The 25,132-nt window shown below is 34.3% G+C and overlaps 1 protein-coding gene across 12 annotated transcripts in view; it reads right to left on the reverse strand.

The window, feature by feature from the left end:
- LOC141449739 (discoidin domain-containing receptor 2-like) overlaps positions 1-25,132 on the reverse strand; it is a 556,155-nt gene that overhangs the window by 30,292 nt on the left and 500,731 nt on the right. The window lies entirely within an intron of this gene.

Here is a 25,132-nt window from a genome sequence, read left to right on the forward strand (position 1 = left end):
AGCTTTTTCACTGACCCACAATAGCTTGGCAACCATTTGTTTGTTTACGCGGATTGATTTAGATTTTCTAATTGTGTGGATAATTTATATTCTAACTGTATTTTTTTCAATCACGCGTATTGACACAAAAGCAATTTAAATGCTATCTATAACATTTAGTTTGATCATTACAGTTCTAAAACGCAAATGACGACAAATGCTTTTGTAGTATTTGAAATAAAGCAAAAGTGTTTACAAAATATCAAATAAAATGTATAATTTTACTCATATTTTGTTTGTTAAAAAAAAAATCGACAACCCAAAGCAAATAACCATATTTAGATTTTTCTTCAGATAAAACACACTTTTTGTAAGGTTTTGTTCAGTTATGTTTGTAAAAAGAGACTTCCATAGCACTTGTTTCGTCCCGTTTTACCCGTTAAGCCAACTGAATTTTAAAGATTTTTAGATTTGAAAATATTCAGTTTAAAAATTTTTAAACATAACTCTTTTGCAAATGGGCATTAGTGACCCAAGAGCTAGTACTAAAAAAAAAAAATGAACAAAATTTGACCCTCGTCTAAAAAAGGTTCGCCATCCCTGGCCTATGCAATCTATTGAGATAAGAACAAGAGACACTATCCAGCTTTACCTTGTGAAGATTTCCACTAAGTTTTTCTTATTAATTGATTGTTCAAGACAGTATTAAAATGATTACAAAATGTGCCAGTGGTAAAATTCTGTAAGTGATTATCATTTAAAACTCAAGAGAACATAACAATGCTGAAATTCACCGTCAATTTTGTAAAAACGAATCTTTATCATAAAGCGACGATTACTTCATTCTAGTGAAACCATATTTTATGTTTCGCATGATTTACAGTTAACTTAGTAGTCCATTTGCGTTTTGAAACCTAAACACACACTGAATCTCACAAAAGCAGGATTTTTTTTTTTGTTTTTATAACTACACACATTTTACCACAATCGTTTTAAGAACAATGGACTGAAGGCAATATTAAGTTAAGATTCTCAACAAACCAGTTAAACGCTAAGCATGCGCGAATCAAATCAGTAATGACAATAGCTTTTTAACCGTAATCGGTACTTGTTTTTCAACCGCGCCTTGCATTTAATATTCTTTTAGCAACAGTGATTCATTTGTTTATTTTATTTTTTTAAACCCGTATAATTCTAAATTTAGCAAATAATTGCCCATTTGAGCAATTTGTTGAATACATCAGATGTTAATTTATAGTTAAGAACAAAGAGCTTTAATGAATTTAATAAGGGAACGTAAACGCCAATCCAAGCAAAATTACCTACCTATATAGCACTAGCGTAATTTCCATAAAGCTTTGTTTGTACAAAGTTAGTATAATGTGAAAATGTTTAAAGACATGATAGTTTGTGAGTGATGATGCAAGTGAAGCAGCTATAAGCCTGAACTAAAGTTGAACCACAATGCGGAAGTATGATGAAACGCTCGTCTACCGTTTGTGTATTATAATTTAGAATAAGTGTTGGTTTCTAAACTAAAGGCTTTATTCCACAATAAGTTCAATGTGCATTTACTAAACACATATTAATTTAGAAAATTACTATTAAACTCAAACTTAATAATATCTAGCTAGATTAATATTGTGCTCTTCCTTCGGAAGTTTAAACTTTGTGCTAACCTTTTAAAAGTACTTTGGCCGCACTTTACACTCTTATTGACAGCGATAAGTTACAAAATTTTAAAACGTTTGAATTTAGGCTAAAGGCTTCGGTGATCGGATGAGAACCGGTGTATGGCTGTTGGCATAGGTTGCGCTACTACCTCCTTTGGAACCTTGAGGACCAAAGGAGGTAGTGGCGCAAAAAGAACTAGTAGGGAAGGTTTCGTCTAATAGATCCATAAAAGGGGTAGACATAATAAGTCTCTTACGGCTGCGGTGCCTTGGGGCATAGGTCCCGTCCCGTTTCTAATTCTAATTCTAGACTAAAGGCTATAGAATCTCTTGCATATTTTCACAATGCTTGCATCTTCTAAATGCATTCTAAGTTGAATGCTTTATTGAACTGTAGCATTGAATGTCCTAGTCCAAAAGCTCTTCTATTGCCTATCTTATTGAAATAACAGGGCCAAAGATTTTCAAGGTTTGTTTAAAATAATAAGATTGGTTGCAAAGTCAACTTAATCGTCAAGTGAAAATATGGAGATGATGCAGCAAAAATTGCAGCTAAAAATGTATTATTTATTAACTATTAGTCCAGAGCATGCTTGTCTTTTTTACATTTTGATAGATTTCGGATTTTCATCTACTCTCAGAGATTGAATCGTCAAGTTTGGTGTAGAGAAATTTTACTTATTCGTGTATTTAGAGTTGTCTCTTCATTACCTACCTAACAATCTAGTCCCAATACTTTAAGGCAGCCATTAAAGCCTCTCAGTAGATTGAGAGGCGAATCGTTATCGAGCTATGATATAGAATCCCCTCCGAATATGTAGCTGGACGAGGTCGAGGTAACGTATACAAGTCGAAAAAAATTGATTACATTTTGGTACTTAGCGCCTTGGTGGATCTGACTGGAGGAGAATCTTTTAGGGGACAATGATCCCAAAATCTGGTACCACAGCAAGGAGTAGAATAAATAAAAAGGGAATTTGGATTCATCACATACTCAGTGACAATCAAATTTTATATTCCGTAGCATCAAAATATAAATGAACTGACTTAAAAAAGATCTCGTTCATAAATATTACAGAGGAAGATGTTGTTAAAACAATTATTAAAATACAGTGCTCTTATATTATATGCACTAATTAGATCGCAGTCTTCAGATCTAACACCGAGTAACTCCTTTATGTTCACATTATTGTTGCCAACTTCTAATAAAATATGGCCAACACGGAAATTATGGCAGAAGGAGCAACAGTTCATTTAATTAAAATTCTTTTATTAATTGAACAAAATATATGTTTAAAAAAATTGGAAGAAAAGGATCTACTCAATTAAAAAAAAAAAAAAAAAAAAAATACAAGTTCCTAAATTAAAGAATGAAATGACAAAAACTCCGGCCCATTTTCAAACCGGTCTAAACCAATATATAGTAACTACTTTCTAGTCCAATTATCCCTTTTACGAAGGCTTTACTGCCTAGCCAGTGGTCAAGGGCTCGTAACAAGTTGGGAGTTCCCATGGGCTGGTCGTCATGTGCGCGCAAATGACTTCATTTAAGTGGACCCCAGGTGACCGCCTCTATTTCCAGCTGGCCACAAACTAACCGATACCCAGTCTCTGGGTCAAATCCCCAGCTTTTATCTCAATCACTCGCCAAACATGTGTTCCTACAAGATCTATTCTATATTCTTTTTCTTATATGCTTGTTAACAAATTATCATCATTATATATGTAATCATTTTAATGGATTCAAAGTTTTTATTAAAAAAGAAAAAAATTATATTTAACAATGAAAAATTGACTAAGAAAAGAGAAAATAAAATACAGCATAGTTAAAATTTGATTATATGTTAATTTTAATCTTTATTTTTATTTCAAATACTTTTATGGGTGTAGTTTTAAAGATATGGAACCTCCCCTGAAGCTCCTGTTTCGAAACTGCTAAAATTTTGTAGATGGTTTACTGGTACCAAAGGATAACTTAACATTTCATAAAAAAATCTAAACTCGAAGAAAATTGTCTACCAAAATTGTTAAGAGAATTACAGTGTATTTTTATCGGATGAAATTAGATTTTATATGTTTACCCTTATTTATCATTAATTCTAATTTAAGAATTTCTTCACAGAAATATTCATTACTTCAACTCCTTGTTGTATAGTTGAAATTATACCCCTAATACCTCTAGGCGCACGTCATGTCAGAAACAAATAACTCACGACGACACCCTGCCATCAAAAAAAAAAAAAAAAAAAAACGGTGACATCCTACTGATTTCAGTTCATGGGTGCCCCTATTGACTTCACCGAGCATTCTTCTTTCCCAGCCATCTTCACCACCATCGATCAGAAGAAGACCCCATGCCGGCCGGCCATACGAAAGGATCACGTGATGTGCACCCGACATTCAGAAAGATATGCCACAAGACAGTTTGTGCGTTGTAAAAAAAAAAAGAAGTAAATTAATAAAATTGAGCAGGAGTGTAAGGGGAACGAGAGATAGGTTTCCAGGTAGGGCTGGGATGGATGAGCGGCACATCGCTGCTGACAGTTTCAATATCAGCTCTACCAAACTGCCTCCCAGTGCAAGACCGCAATGCTGCCCAAGCAACGAGCTTCATATGAATGCATCCATATTGACTGAAAGCTTGAGCTTGGGTATATATACTTTCAAACCCTCCAAAACATTCAACTCCAGCCTGTATTACTGAACTGACTGATTTATTCTTCATAGATTGGAAAAAAAAAAAACAACCTTATAATTAACCGTCTATTACGAGGAGAGAGTGGTAAATAGAATCATTTTGAACCGGACTAAGTAAAAAGATTCTTGGTATAAATGGAAAAGTCCACATTATATACTTCCGATTTGACAGACAAAGAACTCCTTCCTCTCTACTCCTCTCTCACCCCAGTTCCTCCTTCTCTTTGCTAAATTAAGACCAGCTTTCTGATTTCTTTTTTTTTTTCTCCAGGGCAACCAAGTGAGTTAATTCACTCTGATCCACATCTGGCTGGGAATTCATTATTATGCAACAGTATAATAAAATTCCTCTCGAGTAAGACCCTCCCACTTCCTTCGTTCAATTTGAGTTCAATTTGAAAGGAACTCATTTTCTGAAGGTAGCAAGAAAATGAAATATTTACCTGAAGTGCCAATTATGGATTCCCCAATGAGCGGCGCCTCAATTTTATGAAAGTGTACGACTTGAATTGAATTTTTTAATAAAAATGGTATTAATGTTTCGCTTATTACAAAATACTAAATACTACAAATAAAAAAATTAACTGTAAATAGCCCAGATTCTATACAGGAGAACTAAATACTTTGTTATCCAAAATCTTTGGATCTTTTGGTCAATTTCGCTACTTGGAAAAAAGGTTTTATTAACACTACACAGGTGAATCTTACAATACACTGAAATGGACTGTGGATTAAAACCGAAAGATACTTTCCTACCACCTAAATATACTGGATTTTGGTTGAAAATTAAAATAGAAAGAAACAAGATAGATCTAGATGTACCTGTCTAACGTAAGAATGTTAAAGCAAATCGGCGCAATCGATTCTGAGACAAACAAAAAAATCGAACAAAAAATATATCAGCGACATGCTGAATATCAATTCGCATCAAACTCGGAATTGTGAAATAAAACATTTCATTTGGGGCTTGGAACCTACTTCAGTGTACTCTTGTTACATACAACAGTGTCCAACACCTGGTAAGCTGAAAGTAGAAGTCTAAGGGAAGACTTGGCTAGAACCGTGATCTCCACTTTGCACCAAACACTAAGCTAATTTCTTCTTTTTAAACAAAGTTAATTTGCGGTGATTGAGTAAATTAATGCATTTTTTGGTCAGATCGCCAATTGGTTCAAAACCAATTGGCGATCTGATATCGTGCATGTAGGCGCATCGCTTAAGTATTTAACTTAAATTTCTCACGTTATTACATGATGGAAACTGCAAGAGTTAAACGAGGGAATCGAACCCAGAAACTCATTAATATATCAGCAGCCTCACTTTGTCTTTGGGAAGACGATTCTTATTTTGTAAACAAGAAACGTTGAATTTCGCACTAATGGAACAAATTTAATCAGAAATATAGATATTTAAAGGAGCAAACTAAGTTTCAGTACTATATTAATTTAGTTTGTATTGAAGTTGTTTATATTTAAAATTTGATTTGCTTTATTTTAAGTAGTTATATATGTATCTGTTCGAGACTCAAACTTTGTTATAAAAAATAATATAACGTACTCAATCAAAAAGAAACAAACAAATTCATTGTAGGGTCGAAGATCACTTTATTGGGTCATTAAATAATTTGGAGGATGTAATGCATTTTTTCAATGGAGGATTTCATGACAACGAAATAAATGAAGAATATCACTTTCAAGCAATTTACGCTTATAAAAAAAAACCTTACCTGAATCAAATATCACGCTCGGCTACCGTGGCACATAATGTGCAATGCTTAATATATATTGCATAAATTATTTGACAGCCTTTCAAGGAAAGAAGTCAACAAAGTATTTTTGGTACAAAAACAGGAACAACTAGCTATTCTAACCCTATTTGATCTTGTAAATTCTAATCAACGTTGAAAATTTATTTTCCCTGTTTAATTTTTTGAGACAATCATTGTTTCACGAAAACACATTTACTAATTAAATAGCAGAAGAATAGAAGTTAAAGTAATCGCCTATTTTTCCACGGCGGTGCTTAACGTTCAACTATAGAGTTTAATAAGTTAGAACAAGTTTTGTTTGAACTAAAATACTAGAAGAAGTTTGTGGTTACTAACTCTCGGAGGAAATATTTATTTAAATGAAAGTTAGAGAGGGAATGAAACATGTTGTTAAGTAGCTTTGGTATTAACCAAGAGATCGTGATCACTGAAAGGCAAGTCTTAGTCCATAAGCGAGATAGTCAGCGGGAGATAAGAAATCTCAAGACAGGAATATCTTCCTAGCATTCAGTAGGCACTCTGAGAGCCGCTTACTTAGTAAGCTGTGTATGATATGAGACAACTACCGCTGCGCCACACTGTAACTTCCATACAACGCGCACTAAACACGGGAGTAAAAGCTAGCTTACAGCCACAGCCTCACAAATAATAAGACATACAGAATTAAATAAAAGTCTGGCCATCTTGTTAAAGGTGCAGCTAAAAAAAAACAAACAAAAAAAAGAACTCATTTATAGTTCTACAGTCTAAAAAGTCACGAAAATGAGATAATTCCTTTACTCCAAAAATTAATATACCCAAATCGTCTGCAAGAATATCCTACATAGTTATGATAGCCCATATTCCAGCCATATAAACACATGGTTGGAAGTTTATTTTTACAAGAAATAAACACGTAGCTATAAAGATAAGATTTATGGATCACGACTGTAGATCTAAGATGTGAGTTTTTTTGAGCTTAAAGATAAGTAACTTAATCCGGATGTTATATTTTTACGTAAAATAAAAGAAAAACGCAAGATGAATTCATAAGTGATGTACCAGGTCATTCATTAGTTCTTTCATAAATAAAATATCACCATATAATTTAAAAACAAATCAAGACGTAAAAGATGAAATTTAATATTTTGAAGTATCTTCAACAGAGTTAAATGTATTCATAATATTAAATTATAGCAATAATTTCAAACTAAATGTTTAGCTTACTTAGGTCATTTAATCAGGAATTTTTAATACACATATCAGGATTTATTTTTCTATCTTATAAGAAGAGTTAAAACAGAAATTAGGATGAAATTGTTTGAGCTAAATTACATTTTTTCGTAATTTGAAAATGCGAACGCAAGGAGATAGTTTATTTCAGTTTTGTGATTAATTGTGGAAGATGTATTAAGGCCAAACAAAAACAACACTCTTTGTACGACCTTCCAACATACTTGCCCCTACTTCCACAAATCCGTTGTTTTTATCATTTAAGTGAAGCTCCCATAATGCAGGACGTTTTCGACAGTAGAGTTAGACATGTTACTGTTACAATTGACCTGAACCAGTTGACATATAACAGTAAAATTTCGTATTTTTCCAGTACACATGTGCCAAATTTCAAGAAAATCCAAGATTGTGAGGTCAAAAATAGTCCTTTTTTGGGTTGATTTGACATGGAATGGCTCAACAGATTATTGGCATGAAATTTTGTTCACTTATATACTACACTTTACTTAGTTGTAAGTTATATACTGTAGTTTTCTTGAATACAGATCCGTTAGTTGAAAAGATATTGGGAGTTGAAATTTTTTTGGGTCATGGTTTTGCTGTGAAATGGAGCCCTTAAAACACCCACACTAAACAACAGATTATTTCTATGAAATTTTGTACTCTTACACACTCTGTTTTACTGAGTAGTATGATATAGTTTTCTTGAGTACAGATCCGTTAGTTGAGAAGATATTGAGAGTTGAAATTTTTTTGGGTCATGGTTTGGCTGTGAAATGGGTAACTTATAACTCCCACAGTAAACAACAGATTATTCGTATGAAATTTTGTGCTCTTACACACTCTGTTTTACTGAGTAGTATGCTATAGTTTTCTTGAGTACAGATCCGTTAGCTGAGAAGATATTGAGAGTTGAAATTTTTTTGGGTCATGGTTTTGCTGTGAAATTGGCCTTTATAACTCCCACAGTAAACAACAAATTATGCGTGTGAAATTTTGTGCTCTTACACACTCTGTTTTACTAAGTAGTATGCTATAGTTTTCTTGAGTACAGATCCATTACTTGAGAAGATATTGAGAGTTGAAATTTTTTTGGGTCATGGTTTTGCTGAGAAATGGGGCCCTTATAACTCGCACAGTAAACAACAGATTATTCGTATGAAATTTTGGGTTCTTACACACTCTGTTTTACTGAGTAGTATGCTATAGTTTTCTTCAGTACAGATCCATTAGTTGAGAAGATATTGAGAGTTGAAATTTTTTTGGGTCATGGTTTTGATGTGAAATGGGGCCCTTATAACTCCCACAGTAAACAACAGATTATTCGTATGAAATTTTGTGCTCTTACACACTCTGTTTTACTGAGTAGTATGCTATAGTTTTATTGAGTACAGATCCGTTAGCTGAGAAGATATTGAGAGTTGAAATTTTTTTGGGTCATGATTTTGCTGTGAAATGGGGCCCTTATAACTCCCACAGTAAACAACAGATTATTCGTATGAAATTTTGTGCTCTTACACATTCTGTTTTACTGAGTAGTATGCTATAGTTTTCTTCCATACAGATCCGTTAGTTGAGAAGATAATGGGAGTTGAAATTTTTTTGGGTCATGGTTTTGCTGTGAAATTGGCCTTTATAACTCCCACAGTAAACAACAAAATATGCGTGTGAAATTTTGTGCTCTTACACATTCTGTTTTACTGAGTAGTATGCTATAGTTTTCTTCAGTACCGATCTGTTAGTTGAGAAGATATTGTGAGTTGAAATTTTTTTGGGTCATGGTTTTGCTGTGAAATGGGGCCTTTATAACTCGCACAGTAAACAACAGATTTTTCGTATGAAATTTTGTGCTCTTACACACTTTGTTTTACTGAGTAGTATGCTATAGTTTTCTTGTATACAGATCCATTAGTTGACAAGATATTGAGAGTTGAAATTTTTTTGGGTCATGATTTTGCAGTGCAATGGGGACCTTATAACTCCCACAGTAAACAACAGATTATTCGTATGAAATTTTGTGCTATTACACACTCTGTTTTACTGAGTAGTATACTATAGTTTTCTTGAGTACAGATCCGTTAGCTGAGAAGATATTGAGAGTTGAAATTTTTTTGGGTCATGGTTTTGCTGAGAAATGGGGCCCTTATAACCCCCACAGTAAACAACAGATTATTCGTATGAAATTTTGGGTTCTTACACACTCTGTTTTACTGAGTAGTATGCTATAGTTTTCTTGTATACAGATCCATTAGTTGACAAGATATTGAGAGTTGAAATTTTTTTGGGTCATGATTTTGCAGTGCAATGGGGACCTTATAACTCCCACAGTAAACAACAGATTATTCGTATGAAATTTTGTGCTCTTACACACTCTGTTTTACTGAGTAGTATACTATAGTTTTCTTGAGTACAGATCCGTTAGCTGAGAAGATATTGAGAGGTGAAATTTTTTTGGGTCATGATTTTGCTGTGCAATGGGGCCTTTATAACTCGCACAGTAAACAACAGATTATTCGTATGAAATTTTGGGTTCCTACACACTCTGTTTTACTGAGTAGTATGCTATAGTTTTCTTCAGTACAGATCCATTAGTTGAGAAGATATTGAGAGTTGAAATTTTTTTGGGTCATGGTTTTGATGTGAAATGGGGCCCTTATAACTCCCACAGTAAACAACAGATTATTCGTATGAAATTTTGTGCTCTTACACACTCTGTTTTACTGAGTAGTATGCTATAGTTTTCTTGAGTACAGATCCGTTAGCTGAGAAGATATTGAGAGTTGAAATTTTTTTGGGTCATGGTTTGGCTGTGAAATGGGTAACTTATAACTCCCACAGTAAACAACAGATTATTCGTATGAAATTTTGTGCTCTTACACACTCTGTTTTACTGAGTAGTATGCTATAGTTTTCTTGAGTACAGATCCGTTAGCTGAGAAGATATTGAGAGTTAAAATTTTTTTGGGTCATGGTTTTGCTGTGAAATTGGCCTTTATAACTCCCACAGTAAACAACAAATTATGCGTGTGAAATTTTGTGCTCTTACACACTCTGTTTTACTAAGTAGTATGCTATAGTTTTCTTGAGTACAGATCCATTACTTGAGAAGATATTGAGAGTTGAAATTTTTTTGGGTCATGGATTTGCTGAGAAATGGGGCCCTTATAACTCGCACAGTAAACAACAGATTATTCGTATGAAATTTTGGGTTCTTACACACTCTGTTTTACTGAGTAGTATGCTATAGTTTTCTTCAGTACAGATCCATTAGTTGAGAAGATATTGAGAGTTGAAATTTTTTTGGGTCATGGTTTTGATGTGAAATGGGGCCCTTATAACTCCCACAGTAAACAACAGATTATTCGTATGAAATTTTGTGCTCTTACACACTCTGTTTTACTGAGTAGTATGCTATAGTTTTATTGAGTACAGATCCGTTAGCTGAGAAGATATTGAGAGTTGAAATTTTTTTGGGTCATGATTTTGCTGTGAAATGGGGCCCTTATAACTCCCACAGTAAACAACAGATTATTCGTATGAAATTTTGTGCTCTTACACATTCTGTTTTACTGAGTAGTATGCTATAGTTTTCTTCAGTACCGATCTGTTAGTTGAGAAGATATTGTGAGTTGAAATTTTTTTGGGTCATGGTTTTGCTGTGAAATGGGGCCTTTATAACTCCCACAGTAAACAACAGATTATTCGTATGAAATTTTGTGCTCTTACACACTCTGTTTTACTGAGTAGTATGCTATAGTTTTCTTGAGTACAGATCCGTTAGCTGAGAAGATATTGAGAGTTGAAATTTTTTTGGGTCATGATTTTGCTGTGCAATGGGGCCTTTATAACTCGCACAGTAAACAACAGATTATTCGTATGAAATTTTGGGTACTTACACACTCTGTTTTACTGAGTAGTATGCTATAGTTTTCTTCAGTACAGATCCATTAGTTGAGAAGATATTGAGAGTTGAAATTTTTTTGGGTCATGGTTTTGCTAAGAAATGGGGCCCTTATAACTCCCACAGTAAACAACAGATTATTCGTATGAAATTTTGTGCTCTTACACACTCTGTTTTACTGAGTAGTATGCTATAGTTTTCTTGAGTACAGATCCGTTAGCTGAGAAGATATTGAGAGTTGAAATTTTTTTGGGTCATGATTTTGCTGTGCAATGGGGCCTTTATAACTCGCACAGTAAACAACAGATTATTCGTATGAAATTTTGGGTACTTACACACTCTGTTTTACTGAGTAGTATGCTATAGTTTTCTTCAGTACAGATCCATTAGTTGAGAAGATATTGAGAGTTGAAATTTTTTTGGGTCATGGTTTTGCTAAGAAATGGGGCCCTTATAACTCCCACAGTAAACAACAGATTATTCGTATGAAATTTTGTGCTCTTACACACTCTGTTTTACTGAGTAGTATGCTATAGTTTTCCTAAGTACAGATCCGTTAGCTGAGAAGATATTGAGAGTTGAAATTTTTTTGGGTCATGATTTTGCTGTGCAATGGGGCCTTTATAACTCGCACAGTAAACAGTAGATTATTCGTATGAAATTTTGTGCTCTTACACACTCTGTTTTACTGAGTAGTATGCTATAGTTTTCCTAAGTACAGATCCGTTAGCTGAGAAGATATTGAGAGTTGAAATTTTTTTGGGTCATGATTTTGCTGTGCAATGGGGCCTTTATAACTCCCACAGTAAACAACAAAATATGCGTGTGAAATTTTGTGCTCTTACACATTCTGTTTTACTGAGTAGTATGCTATAGTTTTCTTCAGTACCGATCTGTTAGTTGAGAAGATATTGTGAGTTGAAATTTTTTTGGGTCATGGTTTTGCTGTGAAATGGGGCCTTTATAACTCGCACAGTAAACAACAGATTTTTCGTATGAAATTTTGTGCTCTTACACACTTTGTTTTACTGAGTAGTATGCTATAGTTTTCTTGTATACAGATCCATTAGTTGACAAGATATTGAGAGTTGAAATTTTTTTGGGTCATGATTTTGCAGTGCAATGGGGACCTTATAACTCCCACAGTAAACAACAGATTATTCGTATGAAATTTTGTGCTCTTACACACTCTGTTTTACTGAGTAGTATACTATAGTTTTCTTGAGTACAGATCCGTTAGCTGAGAAGATATTGAGAGTTGAAATTTTTTTGGGTCATGGTTTTGCTGAGAAATGGGGCCCTTATAACCCCCACAGTAAACAACAGATTATTCGTATGAAATTTTGGGTTCTTACACACTCTGTTTTACTGAGTAGTATGCTATAGTTTTCTTGTATACAGATCCATTAGTTGACAAGATATTGAGAGTTGAAATTTTTTTGGGTCATGATTTTGCAGTGCAATGGGGACCTTATAACTCCCACAGTAAACAACAGATTATTCGTATGAAATTTTGTGCTCTTACACACTCTGTTTTACTGAGTAGTATACTATAGTTTTCTTGAGTACAGATCCGTTAGCTGAGAAGATATTGAGAGGTGAAATTTTTTTGGGTCATGATTTTGCTGTGCAATGGGGCCTTTATAACTCGCACAGTAAACAACAGATTATTCGTATGAAATTTTGGGTTCCTACACACTCTGTTTTACTGAGTAGTATGCTATAGTTTTCTTCAGTACAGATCCATTAGTTGAGAAGATATTGAGAGTTGAAATTTTTTTGGGTCATGGTTTTGATGTGAAATGGGGCCCTTATAACTCCCACAGTAAACAACAGATTATTCGTATGAAATTTTGTGCTCTTACACACTCTGTTTTACTGAGTAGTATGCTATAGTTTTCTTGAGTACAGATCCGTTAGCTGAGAAGATATTGAGAGTTGAAATTTTTTTGGGTCATGATTTTGCTGTGCAATGGGGCCTTTATAACTCGCACAGTAAACAACAGATTATTCGTATGAAATTTTGGGTACTTACACACTCTGTTTTACTGAGTAGTATGCTATAGTTTTCTTCAGTACAGATCCATTAGTTGAGAAGATATTGAGAGTTGAAATTTTTTTGGGTCATGGTTTTGCTAAGAAATGGGGCCCTTATAACTCCCACAGTAAACAACAGATTATTCGTATGAAATTTTGTGCTCTTACACACTCTGTTTTACTGAGTAGTATGTTATAGTTTTCTTGAGTACAGATCCGTTAGCTGAGAAGATATTGAGAGTTGAAATTTTTTTGGGTCATGATTTTGCTGTGCAATGGGGCCTTTATAACTCGCACAGTAAACAACAGATTATTCGTATGAAATTTTGGGTACTTACACACTCTGTTTTACTGAGTAGTATGCTATAGTTTTCTTCAGTACAGATCCATTAGTTGAGAAGATATTGAGAGTTGAAATTTTTTTGGGTCATGGTTTTGCTAAGAAATGGGGCCCTTATAACTCCCACAGTAAACAACAGATTATTCGTATGAAATTTTGTGCTCTTACACACTCTGTTTTACTGAGTAGTATGCTATAGTTTTCCTAAGTACAGATCCGTTAGCTGAGAAGATATTGAGAGTTGAAATTTTTTTGGGTCATGATTTTGCTGTGCAATGGGGCCTTTATAACTCGCACAGTAAACAGTAGATTATTCGTATGAAATTTTGGGTTCTTACACACTCTGTTTTACTGAGTAGTATGCTATAGTTTTCTTCAGTACAGATCCATTAGTTGAGAAGATATTGAGAGTTGAAATTTTTTTGGGTCATGGTTTTGATGTGAAATGGGGCCCTTATAACTCCCACAGTAAACAACAGATTATTCGTATGTAATTTTGTGCTCTTACACATTCTGTTTTACTGAGTAGTATGCTATAGTTTTCTTCCGTACAGATCCGTTAGTTGAGAAGATAATGGGAGTTGAAATTTTTTTGGGTCATGGTTTTGCTGTGAAATTGGCCTTTATAACTCCCACAGTAAACAACAAAATATGCGTGTGAAATTTTGTGCTCTTACACACTCGGTTTTACTGAGTAGTATGCAATAGTTTTCTTGAGTACAGATCCGTTAGCTGAGAAGATATTAAGAGTTGAAATTTTTTTGGGTCATGGTTTTGCTGAGAAATGGGGCCCTTATAACCCCCACAGTAAACAACAGATTATTCGTATGAAATTTTGGGTTCTTACACACTCTGTTTTACTGAGTAGTATGCTGTAGTTTTCTTCCGTACAGATCCGTTAGTTGAGAAGATATTGAGAGTTGAAATTTTTTTGGGTCATGGTTTTGGTGTGAAATGGGGCCATTATATCTCCCACAGTAAACAACATATTATTCGTATGAAATTTTGTGCGCTTACACACTCTGTTTTACTGAGTAGTATGCTATAGTTTTCTTGAGTACAGATCCGTTAGCTGAGAAGATATTGAGAGTTGAAATTTTTTTGGGTCATGATTTTGCTGTGCAATGGGGCCTTTATAACTCGCACAATAAACAACAGATTATTCGTATGAAATTTTGGGTTCTTACACACTCTGTTTTACTGAGTAGTATGCTATAGTTTTCTTCAGTACAGATCCATTAGTTGAGAAGATATTGAGAGTTGAAATTTTTTTGGGTCATGGTTTTGATGTGAAATGGGGCCCTTATAACTCCCACAGTAAACAACAAAATATGCGTGTGAAATTTTGTGCTCTTACACATTCTGTTTTACTGAGTAGTATGCAATAGTTTTCTTGAGAACCGATCCATTAGTTGAGAAGATATTAAGAGTTGAAATTTTTTTGGGTCATGATTTTGCTGTGCAATGGGGACCTTATAACTCCCACTGTAAACAACAGATTATTCGTATGAAATTTTGTGCTCTTACACATTCTGTTTTACTGAGTAGTATGCAATAGTTTTCTTGAGAACAGATCCATTAGTTGAGAAGATATTAAGAGTTGAAATTTTTTTGGGTCATGATTTTGCTGTGCAATGGGGACCTTATAACTCCCACTGTAAACAACAGATTATTCGTATGAAATTTTGTGCTCTTACACATTCTGTTTTACTGAGTAGTATGCTATAGTTTTCTTCAGTACAGATCCGTTAGTTGAGAAGATATTGTGAGTTGAAATTTTTTTGGGTCATGGTTTTGCTGTGAAATGGGGCCATTATATCTCCCACAGTAAACAACATATTATTCGTATGAAATTTTGTGCTCTTACACACTCTGTTTTACTGAGTAGTATGCAATAGTTTTCTTGAGTACAGATCCGTTAGCTGAGAAGATATTAAGAGTTGAAATTTTTTTGGGTCATGGTTTTGCTGAGAAATGGGGCCCTTATAACCCCCACAGTAAACAACAGATTATTCGTATGAAATTTTGGGTTCTTACACACTCTGTTTTACTGAGTAGTATGCTGTAGTTTTCTTCCGTACAGATCCGTTAGTTGAGAAGATATTGAGAGTTGAAATTTTTTTGGGTCATGGTTTTGGTGTGAAATGGGGCCATTATATCTCCCACAGTAAACAACATATTATTCGTATGAAATTTTGTGCGCTTACACACTCTGTTTTACTGAGTAGTATGCTATAGTTTTCTTGAGTACAGATCCGTTAGCTGAGAAGATATTGAGAGTTGAAATTTTTTTGGGTCATGGTTTTGCTGTGAAATGGGGCCATTATATCTCCCACAGTAAACAACATATTATTCGTATGAAATTTTGTGCTCTTACACACTCTGTTTTACTGAGTAGTATGCTATAGTTTTCTTGAGTACAGATCCATTAGTTGAGAAGATATTGAGAGTTGAAATTTTTTTGGGTCATGGTTTTGCTAAGAAATGGGGCCCTTATAACTCCCACAGTAAACAACAGATTATTCGTATGAAATTTTGTGCTCTTACACACTCTGTTTTACTGAGTAGTATGCTATAGTTTTCTTGAGTACAGATCCGTTAGCTGAGAAGATATTGAGAGTTGAAATTTTTTTGGGTCATGATTTTGATGTGAAATGGGGCCCTTATAACTCCCACAGTAAACAACAGATTATTCGTATGTAATTTTGTGCTCTTACACATTCTGTTTTACTGAGTAGTATGCTATAGTTTTCTTCCGTACAGATCCGTTAGTTGAGAAGATAATGGGAGTTGAAATTTTTTTGGGTCATGGTTTTGCTGTGAAATTGGCCTTTATAACTCCCACAGTAAACAACAAAATATGCGTGTGAAATTTTGTGCTCTTACACACTCGGTTTTACTGAGTAGTATGCAATAGTTTTCTTGAGAACAGATCCATTAGTTGAGAAGATATTAAGAGTTGAAATTTTTTGGGGTCATGATTTTGCTGTGCAATAGGGACCTTATAACTCCCACTGTAAACAACAGATTATTCGTATGAAATTTTGTGCTCTTACACATTCTGTTTTACTGAGTAGTATGCTATAGTTTTCTTCAGTACCGATCTGTTAGTTGAGAAGATATTGTGAGTTGAAATTTTTTTGGGTCATGGTTTTGCTGTGAAATGGGGCCTTTATAACTCGCACAGTAAACAACAGATTTTTCGTATGAAATTTTGTGCTCTTACACACTTTGTTTTACTGAGTAGTATGCTATAGTTTTCTTGTATACAGATCCATTAGTTGACAAGATATTGAGAGTTGAAATTTTTTTGGGTCATGGTTTTTCAGTGCAATGGGGACCTTATAACTCCCACAGTAAACAACAGATTATTCGTATGAAATTTTGTGCTCTTACACACTCTGTTTTACTGAGTAGTATACTATAGTTTTCTTGAGTACAGATCCGTTAGTTGAGAAGAAATTGAGAGTTGAAATTGTTTTGGGTCATGTTTTTACTCTGAAATGGGCCCCTTATAACTCGCACAGTAAACAACAGATTTTTCGTATGAAATTTTGTGCTCTTACACACTATGTTTTACTGAGTAGTATGCTGTAGTTTTCTTCAGTACAGATCCGTTAGTTGAGAAGATATTGAGAGTTGAAATTTTTTTGGGTCATGGTTTTGGTGTGAAATGGGGCCATTATATCTCCCACAGTAAACAACATATTATTCGTATGAAATTTTGTGCGCTTACACACTCTGTTTTACTGAGTAGTATGCTATAGTTTTCTTGAGTACAGATCCGTTAGCTGAGAAGATATTGAGAGTTGAAATTTTTTTGGGTCATGATTTTGCTGTGCAATGGGGCCTTTATAACTCGCACAATAAACAACAGATTATTCGTATGAAATTTTGGGTTCTTACACACTCTGTTTTACTGAGTAGTATGCTATAGTTTTCTTCAGTACAGATCCATTAGTTGAGAAGATATTGAGAGTTGAAATTTTTTTGGGTCATGGTTTTGATGTGAAATGGGGCCCTTATAACTCCCACAGTAAACAACAGATTATTCGTATGAAATTTTGTGCTCTTACACATTCTGTTTTACTGAGTAGTATGCTATAGTTTTCTTCAGTACAGATGCATTAGTTGAGAAGATATTGAGAGTTGAAATTTTTTTGGGTCATGGTTTTGATGTGAAATGGGGCCCTTATAACTCCCACAGTAAACAACAGATTATTCGTATGAAATTTTGTGCTCTTACACACTCTGTTTTACTGAGTAGTATGCTGTAGTTTTCTTCCGTACAGATCCGTTAGTTGAGAAGATAATGCGAGTTGAAATTTTTTTGGGTCATGGTTTTGCTGTGAAATTGGCCTTTATAACTCCCACAGTAAACAACAAAATATGCGTGTGAAATTTTGTGCTCTTACACACTCGGATTTACTGAGTAGTATGCAATAGTTTTCTTGAGAACAGATCCATTAGTTGAGAAGATATTAAGAGTTGAAATTTTTTTGGGTCATGATTTTGCTGTGCAATGGGGACCTTATAACTCCCACTGTAAACAACAGATTATTCGTATGAAATTTTGTGCTCTTACACATTCTGTTTTACTGAGTACTATGCTATAGTTTTCATCAGTACAGATCCGTTAGTTGAGAAGATATTGTGAGTTGAAATTTTTTTGGGTCATGGTTTTGCTGTGAAATAGGGCCATTATATCTCCCACAGTAAACAACATATTATTCGTATGAAATTTTGTGCTCTTACACACTCTGTTTTACTGAGTAGTATGCTATAGTTTTCTTGAGTACAGATCCGTTAGCTGAGAAGATATTGAGAGTTGAAATTTTTTTGGGTCATGATTTTGCAGTGCAATGGGGACCTAATAACTCCCACAGTAAACAACAGATTATTCGTATGAAATTTTGTGCTCTTACACACTCTGTTTTACTGAGTAGTATGCTGTTGTTTTCTTCAGTACAGATCCGTTAGTTGAAAAGATATTGAGAGTTGAAATTTTTTTGGGTTATGGTTTTGCTGTGAAATGGGCCCCTTATAACTCCCACAGTAAACAACAGATTGTTCGTAAGAAATTTTGTGCTCTTACACACTCGGTTTTACTGAGTAGTATGCAATAGTTTTCTTGAGTACAGATCTGTTAGTTGAGAAGATATTGAGAGTTGAAATTTTTTTGGGTCATGGTTTTGCTGTGAAATGGGGCCTTTATAACTCGCACAGTAAACAACAGATTTTTCGTATGAAATTTTGTGCTCTTACACACTATGTTTTACTGAGTAGTATGCTATAGTTTTCTTCAGTACAGATCCATTAGTTGAGAAGATATTGAGAGTTGAAATTTTTTTGGGTCATGGTTTTGCTGTGAAATGGGGCCTTTATAACTCCCTCAGTAAACAACAAATTATGCGTGTGAAATTTTGTGCTCTTACACACTCTGTTTTACTGAGTAGTATGCTATAGTTTTCTTCAGTACAGATCCATTAGTTGAGAAGATATTGAGAGTTGAAATTTTTTTGGATCATGGTTTTGCTGTGAAATGGGGCCTTTATAACTCCCTCAGTAAACAACAAATTATGCGTGTGAAATTTTGTGCTCTTACATACTCTGTTTTACTGAGTAGTATGCTATAGTTTTCTTGAGTACAGATCCATTAGTTGAGAAGATATTGAGAGTTGAAATTTTTTTGGGTTATGGTTTTGCTTTGAAATGGGCCCCTTATAACTCCCACAGTAAACAACAGATTGTTCGTAAGAAATTTTGTGCTCTTACACACTCGGTTTTACTGAGTAGTATGCAATAGTTTTCTTGAGTACAGATCTGTTAGTTGAGAAGATATTGAGAGTTGAAATTTTTTTGGGTCATGGTTTTGCTGTGAAATGGGGCCTTTATAACTCGCACAGTAAACAACAGATTTTTCGTATGAAATTTTGTGCTCTTACACACTATGTTTTACTGAGTAGTATGCTATAGTTTTCTTCAGTACAGATCCATTAGTTGAGAAGATATTGAGAGTTGAAATTTTTTTGGGTCATGGTTTTGCTGTGAAATGGGGCCTTTATAACTCCCTCAGTAAACAACAAATTATGCGTGTGAAATTTTGTGCTCTTACACACTCTGTTTTACTGAGTAGTATGCTATAGTTTTCTTCAGTACAGATCCATTAGTTGAGAAGATATTGAGAGTTGAAATTATTTTGGGTCATGGTTTTGCTGTGAAATGGGGCCTTTATAACTCCCTCAGTAAACAACAAATTATGCGTGTGAAATTTTGTGCTCTTACACACTCTGTTTTACTGAGTAGTATGCTATAGTTTTCTTCAGTACAGATCCATTAGTTGAGAAGATATTGAGAGTTGAAATTTTTTTGGGTCATGGTTTTGATGTGAAATGGGGCCCTTATAACTCCCACAGTAAACAACAGATTATTCGTATGAAATTTTGTGCTCTTACACACTATGTTTTACTGAGTAGTATGCTATAGTTTTCTTCAGTACAGATCCATTAGTTGAAAAGATATTGAGAGTTGAAATTTTTTTGGGTCATGGTTTTGCTGTGAAATGGGGCCTTTATTACTCCCTCAGTAAACAACAAATTATGCGTGTGAAATTTTGTGCTCTTACACCCTCTGTTTTACTGAGTAGTATGCTATAGTTTTCTTCAGTACAGATCCATTAGTTGAGAAGATATTGAGAGTTGAAATTTTTTTGGGTCATGGTTTTGCTGTGAAATGGGGCCTTTATAACTCCCTCAGTAAACAACAAATTATGCGTGTGAAATTTTGTGCTCTTACACACTCTGTTTTACTGAGTAGTATGCTATAGTTTTCTTGAGTACAGATCCATTAGTTGAGAAGATATTGAGAGTTGAAATTTTTTTGGGTTATGGTTTTGCTGTGAAATGGGCCCCTTATAACTCCCACAGTAAACAACAGATTGTTCGTAAGAAATTTTGTGCTCTTACACACTCGGTTTTACTGAGTAGTATGCAATAGTTTTCTTGAGTACAGATCTGTTAGTTGAGAAGATATTGAGAGTTGAAATTTTTTTGGGTCATGGTTTTGCTGTGAAATGGGGCCTTTATAACTCGCACAGTAAACAACAGATTTTTCGTATGAAATTTTGTGCTCTTACACACTATGTTTTACTGAGTAGTATGCTATAGTTTTCTTCAGTACAGATCCATTAGTTGAGAAGATATTGAGAGTTGAAATTTTTTTGGGTCATGGTTTTGCTGTGAAATGGGGCCTTTATAACTCCCTCAGTAAACAACAAATTATGCGTGGGAAATTTTGTGCTCTTACACACTGTTTTACTGAGTAGTATGCTATAGTTTTCTTCAGTACAGATCCATTAGTTGAGAAGATATTGAGAGTTGAAATTTTTTTGGGTCATGGTTTTGCTGTGAAATGGGGCCTTTATAACTCCCTCAGTAAACAACAAATTATGCGTGTGAAATTTTGTGCTCTTACACACTCTGTTTTACTGAGTAGTATGCTATAGTTTTCTTGAGTACAGATCCATTAGTTGAGAAGATATTGAGAGTTGAAATTTTTTTGGGTCACGGTTTTGCTGTGAAATGGGGCCATTATATCTCCCACAGTAAACAACATATTATTCGTATGAAATTTTGTGCTCTTACACATTCTGTTTTACTGAGTAGTATACTATAGTTTTCTTGAGTACAGATCTGTTAGTTGAGAAGATATTGAGAGTTGAAATTTTTTTGGGTCATGTTTTTACTCTGAAATGGGCCCCTTATAACTCCCACAGTAAACAACAGATTGTTCGTAAGAAATTTTGTGCTCTTACACACTCGGTTTTACAGAGTAGTATGCAATAGTTTTCTTGAGTACAGATCTGTTAGTTGAGAAGATATTGAGAATCGAAATTTTTTTGGGTCATGACTTTGCAGTGCAATGGGGACCTAATAACTCCCACAGTAAACAACAGATTATTCGTATGAAATTTTGTGCTCTTACACACTCTGTTTTACTGAGTAGTATGCTGTAGTTTTCTTCAGTACAGATCCGTTAGTTGAAAAGATATTGAGAGTTGAAATTTTTTTGGGTTATGGTTTTGCTGTGAAATGGGCCCCTTATAACTCCCACAGTAAACAACAGATTGTTCGTAAGAAATTTTGTGCTCTTACACACTCGGTTTTACTGAGTAGTATGCAATAGTTTTCTTGAGTACAGATCTGTTAGTTGAGAAGATATTGAGAGTTGAAATTTTTTTGGGTCATGGTTTTGCTGTGAAATGGGGCCTTTATAACTCGCACAGTAAACAACAGATTTTTCGTATGAAATTTTGTGCTCTTACACACTATGTTTTACTGAGTAGTATGCTATAGTTTTCTTCAGTACAGATCCATTAGTTGAGAAGATATTGAGAGTTGAAATTTTTTTGGGTCCTGGTTTTGCTGTGAAATGGGGCCTTTATAACTCCCTCAGTAAACAACAAATTATGCGTGGGAAATTTTGTGCTCTTACACACTCTGTTTTACTGAGTAGTATGCTATAGTTTTCTTCAGTACAGATCCATTTGTTGAGAAGATATTGAGAGTTGAAATTTTTTTGGGTCATGGTTTTGCTGTGAAATGGGGCCTTTATAACTCCCTCAGTAAACAACAAATTATGCGTGTGAAATTTTGTGCTCTTACACACTCTGTTTTACTGAGTAGTATGCTATAGTTTTCTTGAGTACAGATCCATTAGTTGAGAAGATATTGAGAGTTGAAATTTTTTTGGGTCATGGTTTTGCTGTGAAATGGGGCCATTATATCTCCCACAGTAAACAACATATTATTCGTATGAAATTTTGTGCTCTTACACACTCTGTTTTACTGAGTAGTATACTATAGTTTTCTTGAGTACAGATCTGTTAGTTGAGAAGATATTGAGAGTTGAAATTTTTTTGGGTCATGTTTTTACTCTGAAATGGGCCCCTTATAACTCCCACAGTAAACAACAGATTGTTCGTAAGAAATTTTGTGCTCTTACACACTCGGTTTTACTGAGTAGTATGCAATAGTTTTCTTGAGTACAGATCTGTTAGTTGAGAAGATATTGAGAATTGAAATTTTTTTGGGTCATGGTTTTGCTGTGAAATGGGGCCCTTATAACTCCCACAGTAAACAACAGATTATTCGTATGAAATTTCGTACACTTACACACTCTGTTTTACTGAGTAGTATACTATAGTTTTCTTGACTACAGATCCGTTAGTTGAGAAGATATTGAGAGTTGAAATTTTTTTGGGTCATGGTTTTGCTGTGAAATGGGGCCCTTATAACTCCCACAGTAAACAACAGATTATTCGTATGAAATTTCGTACACTTACACACTCTGTTTTACTGAGTAGTATACTATAGTTTTCTTGACTACAGATCCGTTAGTTGAGAAGATATTGAGAGTTGAAATTTTTTTGGGTCGTGGTTTTGCTGTGAAATAGGGCCCTTAAAACTCCCACAGGAAACAACAGATTATTCGTATGAAATTTTATGCTCTTACACACTCTGATTTACTGAGTAGTATGCAATAGTTTTCTTGAGTACAGATCTGTTAGTTGAGAAGATATTGAGAGTTGAAATTTTTTTGGGTCATGGTTTTGCTGTGAAATGGGGCCTTTATAACTCCCTCAGTAAACAACAAATTATGCGTGTGAAATTTTGTGCTCTTACACACTCTGTTTTACTGAGTAGTATGCTATAGTTTTCTTGAGTACAGATCCATTAGTTGAGAAGATATTGAGAGTTGAAATTTTTTTGGGTCATGGTTTTGCTGTGAAATGGGGCCATTATATCTCCCACAGTAAACAACATATTATTCGTATGAAATTTTGTGCTCTTACACACTCTGTTTTACTGAGTAGTATACTATAGTTTTCTTGAGTACAGATCTGTTAGTTGAGAAGATATTGAGAGTTGAAATTTTTTTGGGTCATGGTTTTGCTGTGAAATGGGGCCATTATATCTCCCACAGTAAACAACATATTATTCGTATGAAATTTTGTGCTCTTACACACTCTGTTTTACTGAGTAGTATACTATAGTTTTCTTGAGTACAGATCTGTTAGTTGAGAAGATATTGAGAATTGAAATTTTTTTGGGTCATGTTTTTACTCTGAAATGGGCCCCTTATAACTCCCACAGTAAACAACAGATTGTTCGTAAGAAATTTTGTGCTCTTATACACTCGGTTTTACTGAGTAGTATGCAATAGTTTTCTTGAGTACAGATCTGTTAGTTGAGAAGATATTGAGAATTGAAATTTTTTTGGGTCATGGTTTTGCTGTGAAATGGGGCCTTTATAACTCGCACAGTAAACAACAGATTTTTCGTATGAAATTTTGTGCCCTTACACACTATGTTTTACTGAGTAGTATGCTATAGTTTTCTTCAGTACAGATCCATTAGTTGAGAAGATATTGAGAGTTGAAATTTTTTTGGGTCATGATTTTGCAGTGCAATGGGGACCTTATAATTCCCACAGTAAACAACAGATTATTCGTATGAAATTTTGTGCTCTTACACACTCTGTTTTACTGAGTAGTATGCTATAGTTTTTTTCAGTACAGATCCGTTAGTTAAGAAGATATTGAGAGTTGAAATTTTTTTGGGTCATGGTTTTGCTGTGAAATGGGGCCTTAATAACTCGCTCAGTAAACAACAAATTATTCGTGTGAAATTTTGTACTCTTACACACTCTGTTTTACTGAGTAGTATGCTATAATTTTTTTGTGTACCGATCCGTTAGTTAAGAAGATATTGAGAGTGGAAATTTTTTTGGGTCATGGTTTTGCTGTGAAATGGGGCCATTATATCTCCCACAGTAAACAACATATTATTCGTATGAAATTTTGTGCTCTTACACATTCTGTTTTACTGAGTAGTATACTATAGTTTTCTTGAGTACAGATCTGTTAGTTGAGAAGATATTGAGAGTTGAAATTTTTTTGGGTCATGTTTTTACTCTGAAATGGGCCCCTTATAACTCCCACAGTAAACAACAGATTGTTCGTATGAAATTTTGTGCTCTTACACACTATGTTTTACTGAGTAGTATGCTATAGTTTTCTTTAGTACAGATCCATTAGTTGAGAAGATATTGAGAGTTGAAATTTTTTTGGGTCATGGTTTTGCTGAGAAATGGGGCCCTTATTACTCCCACAGCAAAAACCATGACTATGAATTTTGCACTAATGGAACAAATTTACATTAAATCAGAAATATAGATATTTATAAGTTCTGTACTATATTAATTTAGTTTGTATTGAAGTTGTTTATATGTAAAATTTGATTTGCTTTATTTTAAGTGGTTATATATGTATCTGTTCGAGACTCAAACTTTGTTATAAAAAATAATATAACGTACTCAATCAAAAAGAAACAAACAAATTCATTGTAGGGTCGAAGATCACTTTATTGGGTCTTTAAATAATTTGGAGGATGTAATGCATTTTTTCAATGGTGGATTTCATGACAACGAAATAAATGAAGAATATCACTTTCAAGCAATTTACG

Source organism: Rhodnius prolixus, unplaced genomic scaffold (genome assembly GCF_049639745.1).
Source record: "Rhodnius prolixus isolate KJV_2025 unplaced genomic scaffold, Rpr scaffold_2, whole genome shotgun sequence".
Lineage (NCBI taxonomy): Eukaryota > Metazoa > Arthropoda > Insecta > Hemiptera > Reduviidae > Rhodnius > Rhodnius prolixus.